This window comes from Triticum aestivum, chromosome 5A (assembly GCF_018294505.1).
Source record: "Triticum aestivum cultivar Chinese Spring chromosome 5A, IWGSC CS RefSeq v2.1, whole genome shotgun sequence".
NCBI classification, from domain to species: Eukaryota; Viridiplantae; Streptophyta; class Magnoliopsida; order Poales; family Poaceae; genus Triticum; species Triticum aestivum.
The window spans coordinates 602,733,804-602,754,851 of NC_057806.1; positions in this window are offsets into that span (position 1 = coordinate 602,733,804).

Consider the following 21,048-nt stretch of genomic DNA (forward strand, 5'->3'; position numbering starts at 1 on the left):
AAGGCTCAAAAATTCGTCAGCCGCCAGATAGACATCGTCGCAATCACCAGAACCCTGTCCTTCATCGTTGCTAGCCATGTTTCCTACGATTAAATTTAGTCAATTAATTCTAAACCTAATAAAACACTACTAGGAAAAGGGCTACAGATGAAATTGACACTAATGGCGCACCAGACAAGTGGTGTGCCACTACTATATACTAATGGCGCACCATGTGCTGATGCACCATTAGTGTGGAAGACACTAATGGCGCACCAGACACACGGTGCGCGACTAGTGACAAATTTTTTTGTCATTTTTCCAAATATACTAATGGCGCATCCAGGCAAAGTGCACCATTACTAGTTCTAACTAGTGATCGCGCACCAGCCACACAGTGAGCCACTACTGTACTTTTTTTTATTCTTTTTTCTGCAAAACTACTAATGGCGCACCGTGGCATAGTGCGCCATTAGTATATATATATATATATATATATATATATATATATATATATATATATATTATTTTTTATTTTCTGCAAAACTACTAATGGCGCACGACCAGCATGTGTGCCATTAGTGTTTTGGGTTACTAATGGAGCATGTGTGGGTGGTGCGCCATTAGTAACCTGGGACCAGCTAGATATTTTGGACAGCCACACCTACACACTCACTTTCCCCACTTCATTCCCTCCACCTCCTTCTCCAAGCTTGTCGGCTGCCTCCTCCTCATCACCTCATTTGCACCATAAATTTATCAAAATTAAGTGGTTAAATTACCTTTTTTAATAGGTAAGTAAGGGGAAAGCTATCTTTATGTTGTAGATCTACTTTTTTTCTCCCTAGCTCGCTCCAACAACGTGCACATGCACTTTTTGTGGCCTAGCTAGATCTATGTATGTTTGTGGTGTTGCATATATGTTTGTGTTTGCAGGTACCGGTATTTGAAATGCGATGGTTGCCAATATTTTGCCGGAATGTTGATTCATTTCCGTTTCGGCGAGAATTTTGGCACTATGCATTCCTTTTGGTCCTATTTTTAGGAAAAGTCATGCCAAATTTTTTCTTGGTTCTAAAATATCGTTTTGCTCTACCCCGCAAGCGACCATGGTCCGCACGATGACCGAAGGCATTGTGAATAGGTTTTCGAGCTCCGCGAAGGCTGAGATGCTTCAAAAGAACGAGACGGAGATAAGATGTCCGTGTCGAAGATGCAAGTTGAAGAGCCTTATTGCGGACCCGGATTCCGGGCAGGTGCGGGACCACATGCTCTTGCGTGGTTTCATGGATGGCTATCGGTGGCAAGGTGATGAAGATGACTATGAAGTCGTCCATGGGGGTCGGGCAAGAAATAAGGAAGGGTAGCAAGACAACCACCGTGCCTCGGGCGGGCGAGAAGACGAAGAATCTCCAGGACATGATCACGACGGTGATGCTGTACACAATCATCATGTAGAAGATGCCGGATATGATGATGAGGAAGATCAAGACGAAGGGCATGATCATGAAGATGAAGATGCCGGAGCAGACGACGATGGAGGCTGGGTGCAGGACCCTCATATTCAAGAGCTGCTTCTCAAGCAGACGGATAACGCAAGAGCTGCCACCCGAGAGAAAGCCAAGCTGGATCAACTGGAGATAGACGCGGTTACTCCATTGTATGAAGGATGCAGGCCTGAGGATACCCGCCTGAAAGTAACGCTCATGGCTCTGGAGATGAAGGTAAAACACAAAATGACCGACGCATGCTTCGACGAGAACATGTCATTCTGGCACGAACGTCTTCCCAAGGGGAACAAGTGCCCTACCAGTTTCAAGGAGGCGAAGAAAATCGTGTGTCCTCTGGATTTACCGCACGTGAAATACCATGTGTGCATGAACAATTGCATCATTTATCGGGACAAGCACGCGGAGTCTACCATATGTCCGGTGTGCGGCGTCACTCGATACAAGAAGAGGAAGAAAGCTCCTCGAAAAGTGGTGTGGTACTTTCCGATCACTCCTCGTCTGCAGCGGTATTTCACGGACCCTAAGGTAGCAAAGCTCCTGCGTTGGCATGCGGATAGGAAGGAGAAGAAGCAGGAAGATGACGGAAATGATCCGGAGATAAATAAAAAAGACAAGATGCTGAGTCACCCTAAGGATGCGAGCCAGTGGCAAGCGTTGAACTTCGAAGACCCAGAATTTGGAAACGATCCAAGGAACATCGTGCTGGGCGCGAGCATCGATGGAGTCAATCCGTTTGGCAGCCAGAGAAGCACACATAGCACCTGGCCTGTGTTTGTGTGGATGTACAACCTCCCCCCTGGTTGTGCATGAAGAGGAAGTACATTCACATGAGTATGCTAATTGAAGGGCCGAAACAACCAGGGAACGACATCAATCTATATCTGGGGCTGCTGAAAGAGGAGCTAGACACGCTGTGGAAAACGCCAGCCAATACGTGGGACGTCGCAGAGAAAGAATATTTCCCTATGAGAGCCGCACTGCTCACGACGGTGCACGACTATCTCGGTTACGGATATCTCGCAGGGCAGGTGGTCCACAAATTTTCTGGATGCGTCAGGTGCATGGATGACACAACGTATCGCCAGCTAGATAGAGATCCCGGGTCTTCTAAAACCGTGTTCATGGGACATCGAAGGTGGCTTCGCGATGATGACCAATGGAGGAAACGCAAGGATCTGTTCGATGGTGAAACCGAACCCCGAAGACGCCCGCGTACGAGAAGCGGCAAGGAAATAGATGAGCTGTTGAAAAATTGGAAAGATTGCCCACTGCTGGGAAAGAAGCAAAAGGCGCCAGAGCCGGGAAAGAAGCGAAAGGCGCCAGAGTCGCTGCTGAAGGTATGGAAAACGAGGTCTGTTTTCTGGGACTTGTTGTACTGGAAGATCCACCGTGTGCCTCACAGCCTTGATGTCATGCATATCACGAAGAATGTGTGCGAGAGTCTGCTTGGTACCGTGCTCAACATGCCAAATAGTACCAAAGATGGGCCGGAAGCAAGGGCATACTTGAAATCAATGGGCATCAGGCAGGAGCTTCACGCTAATGATGATGATGATGATGAGGTGAAGCAGGACACAGAAAGTTATCGAAAGGCAAAAAGGCCAAGAAGACCGGAAATGACTACCCTCCCGCATGCTTCACTCTAAGTCAGGAGGAGATCGAGCAGTTTTTCACCTGCCTTGTAGGAGTAAAACTTCCTTACGGTTACGCGGGGAAGATAAGCAGATACTTAGACCCAGCGAAGTAGAAGTTCAGCGGGATGAAGTCTCACGACTATCACGTGCTGATGACGCAGATACTTCCAGTTGCAATCCGTGGGATCATGGACACGCACGTCCGTGAAATGCTATTTGGCCTATGCAACTTTTTCGACGTCATCTCTCGGAAGTCGGTTGGCGTGAGGCAACTCAGAAGGCTACAGGAAGAGATCGTGGTGATACTATGCGAGCTTGAGATGTACTTCCCGCCCGCATTCTTCGACGTTATGGTGCATCTACTAGTCCATATCATGGAGGATATCATCCAACTCGGGCCGACATTCCTGCACATCATGATGTCGTTCAAAAGGATGAATGGTGTCATCAAAGGATATGTTCTCAACATGTCACATCCAGAGGGAAGTATTGCCAGGGGCTTTCTGACCGAAGAGTGCATCTCCTACTGCATGAATTATCTAGGCATCAAGAACCCCGTTGGTCTGCCCATCAACAGGCACCTCGGCAGGCTTGCTGGATGGGGTCACCGTGAGGGTCGCCGCGAAATTCATGTCGACTTCGAGGGTCGACTCGCCGACTTTGAAAGAGCAAACCTAGTCGCGCTACAACACATAGACGTGGTCGATCCTTGGGTGGTAGAGCACAAAACCTTTATTGAGAAGATGTACAATGACCGAGACCAACAGAGGACGGACGGAGATATAATCAAAGAGCACAACTCATGTTTCACGCGTTGGTTCAAGCAGAAGCTTCTGTCGTACCCTTTACATGAGGATTCTTCCGCGGAAGAACAACTCATATTCGTCTTGACACAGGTACTATATGTTGAGAACTTCATGCTGAGAACTTCAGCTTTTTCAACTTGCTGGACTATATGTTCATTGGTACTACTTGTGATGCTGCTGCTGTACTACTTGGGAATTTTGTCAACTTGTGATGCTGCTGCTGTACCCCAAGAGGCCCTTGAGTTTGCCAGAATGTCAATTAACTTCCGTTCCGGCAAATTCGGGTACTCCATATGTCCTATTTTTAGCAAAGGTCATGCTGAAATTTTCCGTGAATTTTAGCATGACTTTGCTAAAAATAGGACATATGGGGTACTTGCGACTAATGCATGGGCTGGGGTATCTTAGTACTTAGTTAAGTAGGATCAACTGCCCCGCCATTCTTGCTGCATTAAACCATAGGTGGCAATAGAGCCAAGTGATTAGGCCCAACTTAGAATTCTCCTTAGCATCGATAAACCCTAGATGATAAACCCAACATAGGTGGCAAATAGAGCCAAGTGATTAGTGCCAAATGATTAGGCCCAACCTAGGGTGCCTCGGCATCGATAAACCCTAAATGATGAAAACTTAACTTGGCTTCTATAGGGTGCCTCGGTGTCGATGAGAACCTAAATGATGTACACTTAGGCTTTTAGGGTGCCTCGGCGTCGACAAACCCTAAATGATAAAAGCTTAGCTTTTAGGATGCCTCGGTGTCGAAAAACCCTAAATGATGAGACCATGATCTTGTTCCTTGATAATAACCAACTTTTTGACCAAACTTTTTTCCTATTTAGAGCGAAACATGGCCCACAACAATGAGGCCGGCGGCGGCAAGCAATTCTGGGAGCTGTCCCAGGAGTTCGAGGAAGAACCTCACCGCTATGAGGACACCGCGGAAGACAACGATCCTGACTACACATCCCCTAGTGGCGTCGGGGATGACACCACTGACAATGGCGCCGCAGATGCCACCACTGATGATGGCGGCGCACACACAGATGGCAGCCAACCGAAGAGGCAACGGAAGGACCGGCGCCCGAGCATGCTCGGCACCGTCAGGGAGGAATTTACTGAAGTGAACTCCGATGGGCATCCGACGGCGAGCAAACACGTAGTCAAGGGGTACTTGGTTCAGCTCGGGTGCATTCTCCAGAGCACCGTCTCGATCAACACCGAGAACCTAAGGCATAAGGACCGAGGGAATTTGCGCAGCCTCCTCTTCACGAAGCTGCACGAACGATACAAGTTCCCCGCTGAGTTTGCAAACACACGCCTCTCAGGGAATAAAGTGAATGGTGCCGCCCTCACGAGGATGAGCACGGCCCTGTCTACTTGGAAAAGCACGGTGAAGGCAATGATTGAAAAAGGTGATAGTTATGAGAAGATCAAGGCGAAATATCCTTTGATGAGCGAAGATGACTACAAGGAGTTGAAGATCAAGTGCGAGAGCAGTGCAACCTCCGAATCAAGTCAGTGGGGGAAAGAAATACGGAAGTTGAACTTAGGGGTCCACCAACTCGGTCCCGGCGGTTACAGAGTGGTGGAGCCTATATGGGACAAGGAGGACGCGGAGCGTGCCGAGCAAGGCCTACCGCCCCGCTTTGAGAAATACCGTGACAAGCAGACCAGGAACTTTCTTAGGGCCCGGTACAAGGAGGACCCGGTAACAAAGGAGCTTACCACGGATCCGAAGACCAAGACGCTTGAGCTTGTTCTGGTAAGGAATACACCCCCGCGTAATTAGCTCCATATGGTTGCATTCTAATTAATCCCCAATATTTCTAAATGGTTCACGTTCCTTCCGCAGGACAATGAAAGCAGTAGCGCGGGGTCGTCTCAGAGCTCCCCTTTCGACACCCCTTTAAATAGGGCGTTGAACGTAATGAAAAACAAGGATAAGCTCAGTAAGCCGACGTCAGCTGGTCATGTGGCCGGCAAAGGCTTGTCCACAAAATGGTCGTCATACTATACCGCTGGTGGGCGAAAGGAGAAAAAGACTAGCTCGGAAAGCCAGTCGTGCAAGGTTGAAGCACTCAAGGCACAAGTGGCGCGGATTCCAGAGATTGTCCAAGAGCAAGTGCAACAACAACTGGGAACGACGCTCAACGCCATGGTGCCTACGTTGATTCATCGGCTGACGGCGTGGATTGCGGGCGGCCAACAGGGGCCTCCCCCGGTTCCCAGCTTCACGGCCAGCAACTCACACAACGCGCAGGCGACGCCATTGGTGTCTCCGGCGGCGCCATTGGTGTCTTCGGCGGAGGCGGTATTTGTGTCACTAGCGCCGGCACGGGCATTGAAGCTTAATGAACCCGGGTGTACGCCGGCCGGCACCTCGCCAGCAAGCGGCCCCTCCGTCAATTGCACGCTCGCCGTTGGCGGTGCCTCAACATTAGCCGAGCTCGACGGCATCACGGTAACTAAGCCTCTCGGCCGATGACTTCATCTCATTGCCTTTGACTGGTCATCCCTGACGCCCTACATGTTTTCGCAGGGCGCCGCCGACGTTCCTTGCACACTCCTACACTTCGTGGGCGGCGAGTTGGTCGATGTCGCCAAGGGCAGAATCGTTCAACTGGGCAACCCCGTGTTCCACAGTAATCCGATGCCACCCACAGTGTATAGGGTTGAAGTGGTTCGGGTGCTGCCAGGCTGCGACGAGCTGTTACCACCGATTCGACCAGCTGGGGCCGACAAAGAAGAAGAGATGACCCTCAGCGCCTGCGTAAGCTAGCCCCTGCTTTGGCCGAAGAGCCAGATTCGTTTGGGGGCGGGGGACACCACCCCATAGACAAGACCGCCAGTCGTGCCGGCGCCAAGCCATGGCAAGAACGCCGCAACGCTACCGGACATGTCGGACATCCCTATGGCACAGGATCCGGACATGCATATGGCACAGGATCCGGACGACGACGATAACGACGACGGTACATTTACCAATGTTGATAAGTACTTTGCCGAACATGGGTATGGTGACGAGTTCTGCGGGCCTCCTTCTCAAGAACCCAACCAAGACGACCGCGATCTAGCTGGTACGACGGAGAAACCCAATTGCAACAGGCGTCGTCTGGTGTTCAGTTCTCAGGAGACGCCTCCAGCTGCCGCCTTCACCGAGCCTCAGATAGCTGAGGTGCCAAATATTATCAGCCCCAACATGCTCAAGAAGGCGGTCTGTGAGCAGAACTCGGTCCCATTACAGCAGATCAAGAAGAAGGGACGGAAACGAAAAGCTAAAAAGGGCGCCGGTGCGAGCCAGCCGGTACCGAGTACGATCCGTGCTCAGGACGGGCCACCTTCACCTAAGGATATCTCGAGGAGGGTGCATGTGGCGGGTAGGGCGATGCTACCGACAAATATGCTCAATGCTGCAACCGGTGCTATGCGGAGTCTGCATGACAGTGTTCTTTCTTTGGAGAAGCGGCGTCTCAGAGAGAATGATGTGGCATACCCGGTTTTCGTGGCCAAGGTGCTAGAGGGCAAGGGCTTTGTCGATGGCGCCATCGGGGGTACGATCGTCCTGCGGTTTGATGACATCTTTGCTATGTTTAACCTTCATCCGCTGCACTACACCTTCGTTCGGCTGTTTTCGCTGACTATGGAGATGCGGATCATTAGAGACAAGACCCCGAACATCGTGATAGTCGACCCCTTCTACATGCGTGCCAAGCTCTTGGGCAGCGCTGGGGACCGCCAAGTTGCGAGTTCACACCTCGAAGGCGTCATTCTGGCAAACCCAGATAAGGATAACTTCCTCGTGTCTTACTTTCCCGAGTAAGTCATCCCTTAACCGCCCCAAAAAATGATTTCTTAGATTTCGATCGTTCTTTCTTTTTTCTAACATTCCGTGTTCTGTGCAGTGACACACATTGCACACTCGTCCTCTTAAGCCTGAAATATTCCATGGACACGTATTTCGACCCGTACCGTGACTCCAAGATAGACTACACAAATATCAAGAAAGTTCTTGATGATGTTCTCCCCGGCTATGCCAAATCTGGAGGCACCTTCACCAGGCCAGTTCGTAGGTACGGCAGGCACATGTTTGCCCACAATACTAAGTTCTGCTGCGTCAAGCAGCCGCCTGGCGGTCAGAAGGATGCCTACTACGCCCTCCATCACATGCGGGCGATCATATGAGACCATCATCACCTTCTGCTACCAGATAATCTCAAAGATTGGGCCGCGAGCTTGTCGGCAATCCAGGACGCGGACATCAGACAAGAATTCTTTCGCATCCAGTCGGAGTTAGCGGAAATCATCCATCAAGATGTCCTTCATACCTCGGGGCAGTTCTACCTCAGATATCAACCGTCCAACAGTGAGATAGACACAATGCTACAAATGCAGGCTGACAACACCCGCGATTTCATGACCATCACGAAAGACGGCGGCTTCATCCACGCTCCTGTCCCATGAGTCGAGTCGAAAGTAGTGATGCTATGTGTAGTTTTGAAATATTGATTGGCTCATGTTGTAATTAAATTTCAATGAATTGTATGTCTCTTTGGTTTGGACAGTCGTTCAACTTAGATGTAATTGATGCTATTTATTAGTAGGACCATGAATCGTGCTATTAATGTCTTGCTTTTCTCTTCCGATCCTTTTGTTGCATACTTATGTATTGCTTATGTATTGTCTGTTGTTTGGCTTGTGCATAGAGATGCCGTCGTATGTCATGTACAAGGGTAAGGTTTCCGGAGTCTATGACGACTGAGAGGAGTGTCGGAGACAGGTTCACTGTTTCAGCGGTAACAGTTACAAAGGGTACACCACTAGGGCGGAGGCGGAATCTAGATACGCCCGCTATCTAGCGGGAGAGAGGAGGGAGCGTTGGAGGAACCGGATGAAGACCAGTTTCATCGCGATGATGCTCATCGTGATGACCGCAGCTCTCTTCTATTCGATGGTAGTTTAGATGATCGATATCGACTTGTAATGTAAAGACAAACTAGCTACTCATGGTCTCGAGACTTGTAATGTTTTATCTTTGTTCGATCTTTTGAATTCGGAGACTAATATGATGAATTGTATTCGGAGACTAATCTTCTATTGTATTCGATGAATCTGCTGTTGCTGTGTGCTGCTGTCTATATTCTGTCCAATAATATATTTTGTAACCTGTGCAAAAATCAGAAAAGTAAAAAAAACAAAACATAATATTCATACTAATGGCGCATCACCTCAAAGTGCGCCATTAGTATGCCAAAGAATACTAATGGCGCATCACTACACAGTGCGCCATTAGTATGCCAAAGGATACTAATGGCGCATCACCCCGCAGTGCGCCATTAGTATGCCAAAGCACGTGGGTAAATATGTGTTGGAAATATGCCCTAGAGGCAATAATAAAAGTATTATTATTATATTTCCTTGTTCATGATAATTGTCTTTTATTCATGCTATAACAGTATTATTCGGAAATCGTAATACACGTGTGAATACATAGACCACAATATGTCCCTAGTGAGCCTCTAGTTGACTAGCTCGTTGTGATCAACAGATAGTCATGGTTTCCTGGCTATGGACATTGGATGTCGTTGATAACGGGATCACATCATTAGGAGAATGATGTGATGGACAAGACCCAATCCTAAGACTAGCACAAAAGATCGTGTAGTTCATTTGCTAGAGCTTTGCCAATGTCAAGTATCTCTTCCTTTGACCATGAGATCGTGTAACTCCTGGATACCGTAGGAGTGCTTTGGGTGTATCAAACGTCACAACGTAACTGGGTGACTATAAAGGTGCACTACGGGTATCTCCGAAAGTATCTATTGTTTTATGCGGATCGAGACTGGGATTTGTCACTCCGTGTAAACGGAGAGGTATCTCTGGGCCCACTCGGTAGGACATCATCATATGCGCAATGTGACCAAGGAGTTGATCACGGGATGATGTGTTACGGAACGAGTAAAGTGACTTGCCGGTAACGAGATTGAACAAGGTATTGGATACCGACGATCGAATCTCGGGCAAGTAACATACCGCTAGACAAAGGGAATTGTATACGGGATCGATTGAGTCCTTGACATCGTGGTTCATCCGATGAGATCATCGTGGAACATGTGGGAGCCAACATGGGTATCCAGATCCCGCTGTTGGTTATTGACCGGAGAACGTCTCGGTCATGTCTGCATGTCTCCCGAACCCGTAGGGTCTACACACTTAAGGTTCGATGACGCTAGGGTTATAAAGGAAGCTTGTATGTGGTTACCGAATGTTGTTCGGAGTCCCGGATGAGATCCCGGACGTCACGAGGAGTTCCGGAATGGTCCGGAGGTAAAGATTTATATATAGGAAGTCCTGTTTCGGCCATCGGGACAAGTTTCGGGGTCATCGGTATTGTACCGGGACCACCGGAAGGGTCCCGGGGGCCCACCGGGTGGGGCCACCTGCCCCGGGGGGCCACATGGGCTGTAGGGGGTGCGCCTTGGCCTACATGGGCCAAGGGCACCAGCCCCTAGAGGCCCATGCGCCAAGATAAAGGAAAAAGGGGAGAGTCCTAAAGGGGGAAGGCACCTCCGAGGTGCCTTGGGGAGGATGGACTCCTCCCCCCTCCTTAGCCGCACCCCTTTTCTTGGAGTAGGGGGCAAGGCTGCGCCTCCCCCTTCTCCCCTGCCCCTATATATAGTGGAGGGGAGGGAGGGCATCCATACCTGAGCCCTTGGCGCCTCCCTCCCTCCCGTGACACCTCCTCCTCTCCCGTAGGTGCTTGGCGAAGCCCTGCAGGATTGCCACGCTCCTCCATCACCACCACGCCGTTGTGCTGCTGCTGGATGGAGTCTTCCTCAACCTCTCCCTCTCTGCTTGCTGGATCAAGGCGTGGGAGACGTCACCGGGCTGTACGTGTGTTGAACGCGGAGGTGCCGTCCGTTCGGCACTTGATCATCGGTGATCTGAATCACGACGAGTACGACTCCATCAACCCCGTTCACTTGAACGCTTCCGCTTAGCGATCTACAAGGGTATGTAGATGCAAACTCTCCTCTCCTTTCTACTCGTTGCTGGTCTCTCCATAGATAGATCTTGGTGTTACGTAGGAAAATTTTTGAATTTCTGCTACGTTCCCCAACAGTGGCATCATGAGCTAGGTCTATTGCGTAGATTCTTTGCACGAGTAGAACACAAAGTAGTTGTGGGCGTTGATTTTGTTCAATATGCTTACCGTTACTAGTCCAATCTTGTTTCGACGGTATTGTGGGATGAAGCGGCCCGGACCGACCTTACACGTACTCTTACGTGAGACAGGTTCCACCGATTGACATGCACTTGGTGCATAAGGTGGCTAGCGGGTGCCAGTCTCTCCCACTTTAGTCGGAACGGATTCGATGAAAAGGGTCCTTATGAAGGGTAAATAGCAATTGGCATATCACGTTGTGGTTTTGCGTAGGTAAGAAACGTTCTTGCTAGAAACCCATAGCAGCCACGTAAAACATGCAACAACAATTAGAGGACGTCTAACTTGTTTTTGCAGGGTATGCTATGTGATGTGATATGGCCAAGAAGAATGTGATGAATGATATGTGATGTATGAGATTGATCATGTTCTTGTAATAGGATTCACGACTTGCATGTCGATGAGTATGACAACCGGCAGGAGCCATAGGAGTTGTCTTTATTTTTTGTATGACCTGCGTGTCATTGAAGAACGCCATGTAACTTACTTTACTTTATTGCTAAACGCGTTAGCCATAGAAGTAGAAGTAGTCGTTGGCGTGACAACTTCATGAAGACACGATGATGGAGATCATGATGATGGAGATCATGGTGTCATGCCGGTGACGATGATGATCATGGAGCCCCGAAGATGAAGATCAAAAGGAGCAAAATGATATTGGCCATATCATGTCACTATTTGATTGCATGCGATGTTTATCATGTTTATGCATCTTGTTTACTTAGAACGACGGTAGTAAATAAGATGATCCCTTACAAAATTTCAAGAAGTGTTCTCCCCTAACTGTGCACCGTTGCTACAGTTCGTCGCTTCTAAGCACCACGTGATGATCGGGTGTGATGGATTCTTACGTTCACATACAACGGGTGTAAGACAGTTTTACACAGCGAAAACACTTAGGGTTAACTTGACGAGCCTAGCATGTGCAGACATGGCCTCGGAACACGGAGACCGAAAGGTCGAGCATGAGTCGTATAGTAGATACGATTAACATGAAGATGTTCACCGACGTAAACTAGTCCGTCTCACGTGATGATCGGACACGGCCTAGTTGACTCGGATCATGTGATCACTTAGATGACCAGAGGGATGTCTATCTAAGTGGGAGTTCATAAGATGAACTTAATTATCCTGAACATAGTCAAAAGACCTTTTGCAAATTATGTCGTAAGCTCGCGCTTTAGTTCCACTGTTTAGATATGTTCCTAGAGAAAATATAGTTGAAAGTTGATAGTAGCGATTATGCGATCAGTAGAAAGCTTATGTCCTTAATGCACCGCTCAGTGTGCTGAACCCCAACGTCGTTTGTCGATGTTGCGAACATCGGACATACACGTTTTGATAACTGCGTGATAGTTCAATTAAATGGCTTAAGTAGAGGCACCAAAGACGTTTTCGAAACGTCGCGGAACATATGAGATGTTTCGAGGGCTGAAATTGGGATTTCAGGCTCGTGCCCACGTCAAGAGGTATGAGACCTCCGGCGATTTTCTTAGCCTGCAAACTAAGGGAGAAAAGCTCAATCGTTGAGCTTGTGCTCAGATTGTCTGAGTGCAACAATCACTTGAATCCAGTGGGAGTTAATCTTCCAGATGAGATAGTGATGTTTCCCCAAAGTCATTGCCACCGAGCTGCTAGAGCTTCGTGATGAACTATAACATATCAGGGATAGATATGATGATCCTTGAGATATTCGTGATGTTTGACACCGCGAAAGTGGAAATCAAGAAGGAGCATCAATTGTTGATGGTTGGTGAAACCACTAGTTTTCAAGAAGGGCAAGGGAACAAAGGGATACTTCATGAAACGGCAATTCAGCTGCTGCTCTAGTGAAGAAACCCAAGGTTGAACCCAAACCCGAGACTAAGTGCTTCTATAATAAGGGGAACAACCACTGGAGCAGCATTACCCTAGATACTTGGTAGATGAGAAGGCTGGCAAGGTCGATAGAAGTATATTGGATATACATTATGTTAATGTGTACTTTACTAGTACTCCTAGTAGCACCAGGGTATTAGATACCGGTTCGGTTGCTAAGTGTTAGTAACTCGAAATAAAAGCTACGGCATAAACGGAGACTAGCTAAAGGTGAGCTGACGATATGTGTTGGAAGTGTTTCCAATGTTGATATGATCAAGCATCGCACGCTCCCTCTACCATCGAGATTTGGTGTTTGCGTTGAGCATAGACATGATTGGATTATGTCTATCGCAATACGGTTATCCATTTAAAGAGAATAATGGTTACTCTATTTATTTGAATAATACCTTCAATGGTCTTGCACCTAAAATGAATGGTTCATTGAAATCTCGATCGTAGTGATACACATGTTCATGCCAAAAGATAGTAATGATAGTACCACCTATTTGTGGCACTGCCACATAAGTCATATCGGTATAAAATGCATGAAAAAGCTCCATGTTGATGGATCTTTGGACTCACTCATTTTGAAAAGTTTGAGACATGCGAACCATGTCTATTGGTGTATATGCATGAAGAAACTCCATGCAAATGGACCGTTCGGACTCACTTGATTTTGAATCACTTGAGATATGCAAATCATACCACATAGGCAAGATGACTGAAAAGCCTCGGTTTCAATAAGATGGAACAAGATAGCAACTTGTTGGAAGTAACACATTTTGATGTGTGCAGTCCAATAAGTGCTGAGGCATGCAGTGAATGTCATTATGTTCTTACTTCACAGATGATTCGAGTTAGATGTTGAGAATATTTACTTGATGAAACACAAGTCTGAATTATTGAATGGTTCAAATAATTTCAGAGTGAAGTAGAAGATCATTGTGACAAGAGGATAAAATGTCTATGATATGATCACAGAGATGAATATCTGAGTTACGAGTTTTGGCACACAATTAAGACATTGTGGAAATTGTTTCGCAATTAATACCGCCTGGAACACCATAGTGTGATGGTGTGCCCGAACATCATAGTTGCACCCTATTGGATATGGTGCATACCATGATGTCTCTTATCGAATTACCACTATCGTTCATGGGTTAGGCATTAGAGACAACCACATTCACTTTAAATAGGGCACCACATAATTTCGTTTGAGATGACACCGTTTGGAGAAACCTAAGTTGTCGTTTCTTAAAGGTTTGGTGCTACGACGCTTATATGAAAAAGTTTCAGGTTGATAAGCTCGAACCCAAAGCGGATAAAATGCATCTTCATAGGAAACCCAAAACAGTTGGGTATACCTCCTAATTCAGATCCGAAAGCAATATGGATTGTTTCTAGAATCGGGTCCTTTCTCGAGGAAAAGTTTCTCTCGAAAGAATTGAGTGGGAGGATGGTGGAGACTTGATGAGGTTATTGAACCGTCTCTTCAACTAGTGTGTGACAGGGCACGGGGAGTTGTTCCTGTGGCACCTACACCAATTGAAGTGGAAGCTTATGATATTGATCATGAAACTTCGGATCAAGTCACTCCCAAACCTCGTAGGATGACAAGGATGCGTACTGCTTCAGAGTGGTACGTAATCCTGTCTTGAAGGTCATGTTGCTAGAAAACAATGAACCTACGAGCTATGGAGAAGCGATGGTGGGCCCGGATTCCGATAAATGGCTCGAGGCCATAAAATCCGAGAACGGATCCATGGACTTTGGTGGACTTGCCCGATGATCGGCAAGCCATTAAGATAAATGGATCTTTAAGAAGAAGACGGACGTGGATGGTAATGTCACCGTCCATGAAGCTCGACTTGTGGCGAAAAGTTTTTTCACAAGTTCAAGGAGTTGACTACAATGAGATTTTCTCATCCGTAGCGATGCTTAAACTCCGTCGGATTCATGTTAGCATTAGCTGTGTTTATGAAATCTGGCAGATGGATGTCAAAACGAGTTTCCTTACCAGTTTTCGTGAGGAAAGGTTGTATGTAATACAATCAGAAAGTTTTTTTGTCGATCCTAAGGATGCTAAAAGGTATGCTAGCTCCAGTGATCCTTCTAAGGACTGGAGTGAGCATCTCGGAGTTGGAATGTATGCTTTGATGATGACCAGAGATTTTGGGTTTGTACAAAGTTTATGAGAAACTTGTATTTCCAAAGAAGTGAGTGGGAGCACTATAGAATTTCTGATGAGTATATGTTGTTGACATATTGATGATCAGAGATGATGTAGAATTTCTAGAAAGCATATAGGGTTATTTGAAAGGTGTTTTTCAATAGAAAACCTGGATTAAGCTACTTGAACATTGAGCATCAAGATCTATAAGGATAGATCAAAATGCTTAATAATACTTTCAAATGAGCACATACCTTGACATGATCTTGAAGGTGTTCAAGATGGACCAGTCAAAGAAGGAGTTCTTGCCTGAGTTGTAAGGTACGAAGTTAAGACTTAAAGCTCGACCACGGCAGAATAGAGAGAAAGGACGAAGGTCGTCCCCTATGCTTAAGACGTAGGCTCTTCAGTATGCTATGCTGTGTACCGCACCTGAAGTGTGCCTTGCCATGAGTCAGTCAAGGGGTACAAGAGTGATCCAAGAATGGCTCACAGGACAACGGTCAAAGTTATCCTTAGTAACTAGTGGACTAAGGAATTTTTCTCAATTATGGAGGTGGTAAAAGAGTTCGTCGTAAAGGGTTATGACGATGCAAGCTTAACACCTATCCGGATAGCTCTGAGTAGAGAGACCGGATACATATAATGGAGCAACAATTTTGAATAGCTCCAAGTAGAACAGTTATTTGGAATAGCTCCAAATAGAGCGTGGTAGCTGCATCTAGGAGATGACATAGAGATTTGTAAAGCACACACGGATCTGAAAGGTTCAGACCCGTTGACTAAAACCTCTCTCACAAGCAACATGATCAAACATAAAACTCATTGAGTGTTAATCACATAGTGATGTGAACTAGACTACTGACTCTAGTAAACTCTTGGTATTAGTCACATGGCGATGTGACCTGTGAGTGTTAATCACATGGCGATGTGAACTAGATTATTGACTCTAGTGCAAGTGGGAGACTGTTGGAAATATGCCCTAGAGGCAATAATAAAAGTATTATTATTATATTTCCTTGTTCATGATAATTGTCTTTTATTCATGCTATAACTGTATTATCCGGAAATCGTAATACACCTGTGAATACATAGACCACAATATGTCCCTAGTGAGCCTCTAGTTGACTAGCTCGTTGTGATCAACAGATAGTCATGGTTTCCTGGCTATGGACATTGGATGTCGTTGATAACGGGATCACATCATTAGGAGAATGATGTGATGGACAAGACCCAATCCTAAGACTAGCACAAAAGATCGTGTAGTTCATTTGCTAGAGCTTTGCCAATGTCAAGTATCTCTTCCTTTGACCATGAGATCGTGTAACTCCTGGATACCGTAGGAGTGCTTTGGGTGTATCAAACGTCACAACGTAACTGGGTGACTATAAAGGTGCACTACAGGTATCTCCGAAAGTATCTATTGTTTTATGCGGATCGAGACTGGGATTTGTCACTCCGTGTAAACGGAGAGGTATCTCTGGGCCCACTCGGTAGGACATCATCATATGCGCAATGTGACCAAGGAGTTGATCACGGGATGATGTGTTACGGAACGAGTAAAGTGACTTGCCGGTAACGAGATTGAACAAGGTATTGGATACCGACGATCGAATCTCGGGCAAGTAACATACCGCTAGACAAAGGGAATTGTATACGGGATCGATTGAGTCCTTGACATCGTGGTTCATCCGATGAGATCATCGTGGAACATGTGGGAGCCAACATGGGTATCCAGATCCCGCTGTTGGTTATTGACCGGAGAACGTCTCGGTCATGTCTGCATGTCTCCCGAACCCGTAGGGTCTACACACTTAAGGTTCGATGACGCTAGGGTTATAAAGGAAGCTTGTATGTGGTTACCGAATGTTGTTCGGAGTCCCGGATGAGATCCCGGACGTCACGAGGAGTTCCGGAATGGTCCGGAGGTAAAGATTTATATATAGGAAGTCCTGTTTCGGCCATCGGGACAAGTTTCGGGGTCATCAGTATTGTACCGGGACCACCGGAAGGGTCCCGGGGGCCCACCGGGTGGGGACACCTGCCCCGGGGGGCCACATGGGCTGTAGGGGGTGTGCCTTGGCCTACATGGGCCAAGGGCACCAGCCCCTAGAGGCCCATGCGCCAAGATAAAGGAAAAGGGGAGAGTCCTAAAGGGGGAAGGCACCTCCGAGGTGCCTTGGGGAGGATGGACTCCTCCCCCCTCCTTAGCCGCACCCCTTTTCTTGGAGTAGGGGGCAAGGCTGCGCCTCCCCCTTCTCCCCTGCCCCTATATATAGTGGAGGGGAGGGAGGGCATCCATACCTGAGCCCTTGGCGCCTCCCTCCCTCCCGTGACACCTCCTCCTCTCCCGTAGGTGCTTGGCGAAGCCCTGCAGGATTGCCACGCTCCTCCATCACCACCACGCCGTTGTGCTGCTGCTGGATGGAGTCTTCCTCAACCTCTCCCTCTCTCCTTGCTGGATCAAGGCGTGGGAGACGTCACCGGGCTGTACGTGTGTTGAACGCGGAGGTGCCGTCCGTTCGGCACTTGATCATCGGTGATCTGAATCACGACGAGTACGACTCCATCAACCCCGTTCACTTGAACGCTTCCGCTTAGCGATCTACAAGGGTATGTAGATGCAAACTCTCCTCTCCTTTCTACTCGTTGCTGGTCTCTCCATAGATAGATCTTGGTGTTACGTAGGAAAATTTTTGAATTTCTGCTACGTTCCCCAACAATATGCCCCCCTGGAAGGCATACTAATGGTGCATGGTGGTCTATACTAATGACGCACGGCATGGTGCGCCATTAGTAAAAAATACTAGTGACGTGGTACTAGTGGCGCACCAGTAGTGCGCCATTAGTAGGCAAAACTGGTGTGCCACTAGTAGGCCTTTTCCTAGTACTGAAATAAAAAATGACATAAAAAGGCCTATGTTTTGCAGGAACGTTAACTCCTTTTCGGTGCGGCAAATCCCGGGCACTTGCTATGTCCTAGTTTGTAGCACAAGTCATGCCGAAGTTCACGGAAAATTTCGGCATGACCTTTGCTAAAAAGTCGACAAATCGAAAACCTGAAATTTGCCGGATCGGAAATGAATCAACATTCCGACAAAACATAGGCCACTCAGCTTCATTCCCTGGAAACAATGTTCAAATATCCATCTTCGACACCGCAACACATGTCCAAATATACACGAGCAACCACATGTCCAAATATACATGTCCAAATTTCACAAGCTAATTCAAAAACAAAGTGTAGAAGAAAATTCATTTAACTACTAATCAATGTTCAAGAAATCGTTAACTGGTAGCTGCTCGGTCAGTTTAGGAGTAGCGATTAATCGGTGAATCAACCTATTAACTGGATCAATCGGTCGACCATTAATCGGTAGATTGAATAGAAAATTACCAACATATATCTAGATCTTTTAATGCATTATACCATACTCTCATGCTCCCAGCTATATAGTATACCAAATTATGCTGCCATACACATATGAAAATCATAGAGAGGAGGTAAAATTATTAATCCTATCTATTTAGGAGCGGCATGGGGCCGGAAGGGGTTATGTGCCAAAATTTTGGGCTTTGTTTGCCCACCCATTAATGAGTCACCACGGATTAATCGACATGACAACTGATTAATCGGTCTAACTGGCCAATTAATTGGCCTGACAAGTTAACACGACGAATAGGTGTTATTCGATTCGTCCATGCTATGAGTAGTGATTAACTGGCCCGTTAACTGATTAATCGGGTGAATTCTTAAATAGTGCTACTAATAGAACAAAATTTAGTTAACTTTAGTGCCCTATAATGATGAAAGGAAAAAATCAGTTAACTACTAATTTTATTCATTTAGGTTATTCATTTAACTTCACCTAATTAACCTACCGTACCACTACTATTAGCAGCACTACTAACCTAATTAACCTAGCAAAACTCTACTGCCCTAACTAAAAACATCTAATTAACATATACTAGTACCACTACTGTCCTAACCTAACTAACATCTACTAGTATCACTATATACTACAAGCAACATCTACCCTAATTAAACCCTACTGCTCTAACTAACTTTTGCTGTAAACCAATTTTTTTGCTCTAAACTAATTTTTGCTCTAACATCTACTACTTAACATCTTTTGCTCTAAACTATTTTTTTGCTATAAACTAACTTTTGCTCTACTAATTTTTTCTCTAAAAGGAAGAGAGAGAGAGAGGAGTGGGGGGGGGGGGGTGGGGGACTTACAGAGAGGGGAGAGACGATGGCGGGGAGGTGCTCGGTGACGGAGGCAGGGGCGGAGAGGGCGGGCTCGGGCACGGGCAGCGGCGGTCCTGGGCAGGCTTGGGCGGCAGTGAGGTCGAGGACGGCGACGGTGAGGCTGGGGGCGGCCTCGGGCGGCGACAATGAGGATGACGGCGGCCTCGGTGGGAGACGGTGAGGTTGCGGGCGTCCACACCGGCAGGAGAGGGCGGCGAAGTGGGGCGAGGGCGGCGAGGGTGAGGGATTTGAGGGAGAAGTGGTGGCCGGGGGAGGGAAACCACTATTTAAGTGAAACGTAATGGTAGCGCGTTCTTGAAAACACGCTATAGCTAAGTTAACTACAACGCGTTTCCTAGAACGCGCTACTGCTGTTCCTTTCTCCTTTTCCCCCCTTTTCATTTATTTTTCTTTACATTTTATTTTTTCCTTTCTCCCTTTTCTATTTCTTTCATTTTCATTTACTTTTCTACTTGTTTTTCATTTTATTTTATTTTCATTAGCAGTAGCGCCTTACACATAAACGCGCCGCTACAACAAAATTAGCGGCATCACTGTTTCTAAAAGAGCGCTACTACTATGTGTAGGCGATCGGCTTAGTGGTAGGAATTTTTGTAGTAGCGCTTTTACAACGGGACACGCTACTGCTATATATGTATCTGCAGCGCAGTTATTTAGCACGCTCTACTGCTGTATAGCAGTAGCGCCCTTTTTAACATGCGCTACTACTAAAGTTCTGTGTATAGACTTTTCCCTAGTAGTGAACCCTCGAGAGAAATCCTCTACGGTCCGATGGCGTGGCGCCTTTTAAACCAAGGCGAGGGAAAGGATACCTCTTCGGCATTAGAGAAGTATGGTTCGTTGTTTCTTTAGGGAAACAACATGACTATGTCGCGCTTCGAAAAAAAACATGACTATTTCACGTATATTTTCATTGATTTTCAAATATTCAAATGTACAAGTGTAAAAGAAGAATAGCAAAAAAGCCTACGAAGTGGGGCTGACTAGCCCCAGGGAGTACTGATATTGTTTCTTTCAATCGTGGGCATAACCTTTCCGCTCCATTTTTCTTGGCTACCTCTTGTGCCGCTGTGTCGTGGGCCTCGCCATTAGAACAAGCTTTGTGAACTCTTAGATTATAACATAGCTTACTCATTCATCTTAGCCCTCCAATAGCTATCTGATAGTTATTCTTCACTCCAGAGTCCAGACTAGACAACATTACTTTGGAGGCTACATAATTGCTACGGCCACTTGTTAGCTTCAGACTTCTTTCTTTTTCCTCCCTTCTCACGTTTGGCAATCAAGCGAAGGGGGCATGTAAACCTGGGAATAGTTTCAAAACCAGATCGAAGCCAGCTCGAACCATACGATTGTACCACTTTCATCCAGCTTTTTGACGGGCTGCTGGTCTGGTGTTGTGTGTTCTGCGACTAAATAGCGGAGATGTTAGCTGGCCTTGAACGTAGCACTGAAGAGGAGGTTGAGTAGGTGGTAAGCTGAGCACATCAATATAGCATATGAAGCACCTCATCCGCGAGTCGGGAGAGCGTGCCATTGTTGCCACTGCACCGGCGGTGCACACCGCATCAATGAGGGCCACTCACGAAGGAC